Source organism: Grammomys surdaster, unplaced genomic scaffold (genome assembly GCF_004785775.1).
Source record: "Grammomys surdaster isolate TR1022 unplaced genomic scaffold, NIH_TR_1.0 144, whole genome shotgun sequence".
Classification (NCBI taxonomy): Eukaryota; Metazoa; Chordata; class Mammalia; order Rodentia; family Muridae; genus Grammomys; species Grammomys surdaster.
Window position 1 is genome coordinate 4,894,891 of NW_021604602.1, and position 4,827 is coordinate 4,899,717.

General features: G+C 41.0%; 1 pseudogene; it reads left to right on the forward strand.

Moving 5' to 3' along the window:
* Positions 1-238: 238 nt before the first annotated feature.
* LOC114618642 lies at positions 239-1,229 on the forward strand (annotated as a pseudogene).
* The last annotated feature ends 3,598 nt before the right edge of the window (positions 1,230-4,827 follow it).

Genomic DNA, 4,827 nt, shown 5'->3' on the forward strand with positions numbered 1-4,827 from the left:
ACTGTATCTGCCTCTATTTCCAACAGACTCACGTTCAACTTTCGCTGACGAAAATAGCCGGGAAATTTTTATTAGTCCTTTTAAAAAAAAAGTTAATATAAAATTATAGAAAAGAAAAAGGAACCTGAACTTTAGTAACACAGCTGGAACAATCCACAGCGGCGGCAGGAGTGGCGGGAAAAGAGATTTAATTTAGTTGATTTTCTGTGGTTGTTGGTTGTTCGCTAGTCTTGCGGTGATGGAAGCTGCACATTTTTTCGAAGGGACTGAGAAACTGCTGGAGGTCTAGTTTTCCAGACAGCAGGCCGACGACGCAAGCCAGGGATCTGGGGATCTTCGTACCATCCCAAGATCTGAGTGGGATGTCCTTTTGAAGGATGTGCAGTGCTCAATCATAAGTGTGACAAAGACTGACAAGCAGGAAGCTTATGTACTCAGTGAGAGTAGCGTGTTTGTCTCCAAGAGACGTTTCATTTTGAAGACATGTGGTACTATCCTCTTACTGAAAGCACTGGTCCCCCTGTTGAAGCTTGCTCGGGATTACAGTGGGTTTGACTCAATCCAAAGCTTCTTTCATGAAGCCTTCTCACCAAGGGTACCCACACCGGAATTTCCAGGAAGAAATCGAGTTTCTTAATGCAATTTTCCCAAATGGAGCAGCATACTGTAAGGGACGGATGAATTCTGACTCTTGGTACTTGTATACTTTGGATTTCCCAGAGCGTCGAGTAATCAATCAGCCAGATCAAACCCTGGAAATTCTGATGAGTGAGCTTGACCCAGCAGTTATGGACCAGTTCTACATGAAAGACGGTGTTACTGCAAAGGATGTCACGCGTGAGAGTGGAATTCGTGACCTGATACCAGGTTCTGTCATTGATGCCACACTGTTCAATCCTCGTGGCTACTGGATGAACGGAATGAAATCGGATGGAGCATATTGGACTATTCACATCACTCCAGAACCAGAATTTTCTTATGTTAGCTTTGAAACAAACCTAAGTCAGACCTCCTATGACGACCTGATCAGGAAAGTTGTGGAAATCTTCAAGCCAGGAAAATTTGTGATCACCTTGTTTGTTAATCAGAGTTCTAAATGTCGCATGGTGCTTTCTTCACCCCAGAAAACTGACGGCTTTAAACGTCTTGATTGCCAGAGTGCTATGTTCAATGATTACAATTTTGTTTTTACCAGTTTTGCTAAGAAACAGCAACAACAGCAGAGTTGATTAGGAAAAATGAAGAAGAAAAAAACGCAAAAAGAGAAGACACACAGGAGGTGGTGGCTGCTTTCTAGATGTCGATCCTGGGGGCCATGCTGACCATGACCACCACCTTGTAGTTGCAGAAAGCCCTAGGTGTAATGATAGTGTGATCATTTTGAAGTGTATGCATGATTATATCAAGGAGTTAGATATCTTGCATGAATGCTCTCTTCTGTGTTTAGGTGTTCTATGCCACTCTTGCTGTGGAACTGAAGTGCATGGAGAAAAGAACTTTGACGGTATGAATCTTTACGACACTTGTGAAAACGATTCGATTTGGTTTATGCACAGCGTAATATTTCTGCGGGCATCGTCCAAAATCCCCCACAGACAAGGCTTTCGTCCCCATTAGATGCGACCTCAGCTGACCGTCTGCGACTGTTCTATTAAATTGCTGCCAGAGTTTTTACATCCGGTTACCTCCACTTTCTAGAACATATTCTCTGCTAATGTGATTCAGAACCAATTTTTACTTCATACAGGTGTTTTATGCAATGGCAATTAAAGTTTTTCTTCCACACATTGAGTCTTTGTAAGAAAATGATTCCAGTTGCTTGTTTTGTGTTCTACTGTTTTAATAGTTGCTCCTGCATTTACAGTCCTATGGTTTTTTTTTTTTACCACCCCTGATGAAGCAATACACTGTTACACTGTGGGCTTATTATAATCTTACACCCCAGATGAGTTTGGAAAATGGTCCCTTGCTTAATTTTTTTCCTAAGATATAATAAGAATGTGGCCTTCTTATTGGCATGAACTTTTGTGGAAGATAAATGACAAAACTGAATGTATCAAGTGAAAAGAATTCAGTCTACGGGGTGATGAGCAAGGAGAACCCATTAAAAAAGAAAACTCCATGGAAATGATAGGCCGTGTAGTGCACTTTAGTTAGCTTTAATGGAGTGTCTACCACGCCTTCACTAACTTACTAAGTAGTGATGGGAAAGTCCACTAAGTCAGAGCAGAAAGTTAATCCTAAACATTCTGACCTCCGTAAGTGCCGCCATTGCCACCAATCTAAAGGAGATCTTGATTCAAAGGAGAGTCCGTGATTTCTGTTGATTCTGATATTGGCTGTTCTCTGGTCTTCCTTTCACCATGGTGTTAAGATCAAATGAATGGCTGACCAGAGGGAGGGCTCTCCAGGCTACTTGGCCAGATAGTGAATGTATGAATGGATGAACAATATTCTGAATCTATTTGATGGCACTAGAAATGTGGGCATTTGCAAATGCTGTGGGGTTTAAACAGAAAAGAGCAAACTGGACTACACTCTCTATTTATTGCCCTCCTACTGTTTTCTTGGTAGTTTCTTGACTGAAGCAGTGATGTTTTGTTCCTTCCGTATTTATAATGAAACACTTTTTTAGCGTTTCTAAACGTAGAATCTACTTGGTTTGAAATCAAGTGGTTGGAACACTGTCTGAGTTTTACTTTATACACAGTGTTGATTGAATGCTTCACTGGGGAAGCTTTCGGTCAGCTTTATCAGTCTTGATTCTGTAATGAGCACAGCACCTATTTTGAATTGCTGATTGGAGGACCAGTGCTTATTTAAGCTGGATTTTGTAACCCAGTAGATTTTGGCTTGAGGTCTGTTTCCCCCATCTTATAAAATTAAGAATTCTAATGTTGAAAATTGCATAGGTTTGTGTGGAACAAAGCCTAGAGAAGAGATTGTAGGTGGACTAGTGATCTAGTGTAATTATAGGCGGGGAAGTTTTGGTGCCATAATTTCTCTTTGTTGGTGTTGGACTTTTAATCAGCTGAAATGTATTTCTGTACCACAATGTAAGCTTCAATAAAAGTTTGCTTAATTGTCTAGCAACATTCAAAAAAAAAAAAAAAGAAAAATCAGTTAAGGAAATAACACCTTTCTCAGTAGCCTCAAATAACATAAAATATCTTGGGGTAACTCTAGGGTTGGTAGGATAAACATAGTAAAAGTGGCCATCTTACCAAAAGCAATCTACAGATTCAATGCAATTCTCATCAAAATTCCAACACAATTCCTCACAGAACTTGAAGGACAGTTTTCAGCTTCAGATTAAAAAAAACAAAACAAAACAAAAACAAAACACCAAAAAATCCAAGATAACTAAAACAATTCTGAACAAGGAAACACTCCAAATTTCAGCTTGCACTACAAAGTTATAGTAGTAAGAACAGCATGGTATTGTCATAAAATCAGACATGATCAATGAAATAGAATTGAAGACCCAGATATAAAACCATGCATCTACAGACATCTGATTTTTTGATTAAAAAAAAAGTCAGAAATACGTACTGGAAAAAAAAGACACCATCTTCAGCAAATGGTGGTGGTCAAACTGGATGTCTGCATGTAGAAGGATGAAAATAGATCCAGATTTATCTCCCTGTACAAAAATCTACTCTGAATGAATCAAAGACCTCAACATAAAACTAGATAGACTGAACCTGATAGAATAGAAGGTGGGAAATAACCTGGAGCTCATTGGCACATGAGAAGATTTTCTGAAGAGAACATCTTTGGCACAGGCACTAAGATCAACAATTAATAAATGAGACCTTGTGAGACTGAATTTTTTCCTTTATTTATTTCATATATTTCAATTGTTTTCCCCTTTCCAGGTCTCCCCTTTGGAAAAACGCCTATCCCATCCCCCCTCCCCCTGCCTCTATGAGGGTGTTCCAACACACACACACACACACACACACACACACACACACTCCAGGCTCCTGTCCTGGCATTTACCTACACTGGGGCATTGAACACCCTCAGGCCCAAGGGCCTCTCCTCCCACTGATGTCCAACAAGGCCATCCTCTGCTACATATGCAGCTGCAGCAATGGATCCCTCCATGTGTACTCTTTGGTTGGTGGTCCAGTCACCAAGAGCTCTGGGGGTCTAGCCAGTTGACACTGTGGCTCCCCTGGTGGTGCTGCAAACCTCCTCAGCTCCTTCAGTCTCTTCTCCAACTTCTCCATCAGGGACCCTACACTCAGTCCAATGCTTGACTTAGAGCATCCACCTCTGTATTTGTCAGGCTCTGGCAGAGCGTCTCAGGAGACAGCCATATCAGGTTCCTGTCAGCAAACACTTCTTGGTATCCGCAATAGTGTCTGGGTTTGGTGACTGTATATGGAATGGATTCCCAGGTGGGGCAGTCTCTGGATGGCCTTTCCTTCAGTCTCTGCTCCACAATTTTTCTCCATATTTCCTCCAGTGAGTATTTTGTTCCCCCTTCTAAGAAGCATGGAAGCATCCACATTTTGGTCTTCCTTCTTCTTGGGCTTCATATGGTCTGTGAATTGAATCGTGGATATTCTGAACGTTTGGGCTAATATCCACCTATCAGTGAGTGCATATCGAGTGTGTTCTTTTGTGACTGAGTTACCTCACTCAGGATGATATTTTCAAGTTCTATCCACTTTCCTGCAAGTTTCATGAAGTCATTGTTTTTAATAGCTGAGTAAAAAATGTACCATATTTTCAGTATTCATTCCTCTGTTGAGGGACATCTGGGTTGTTTCTAGTTTCTGGCTATTATAAATAAGGCTGCTATGAACACAGTGGAGC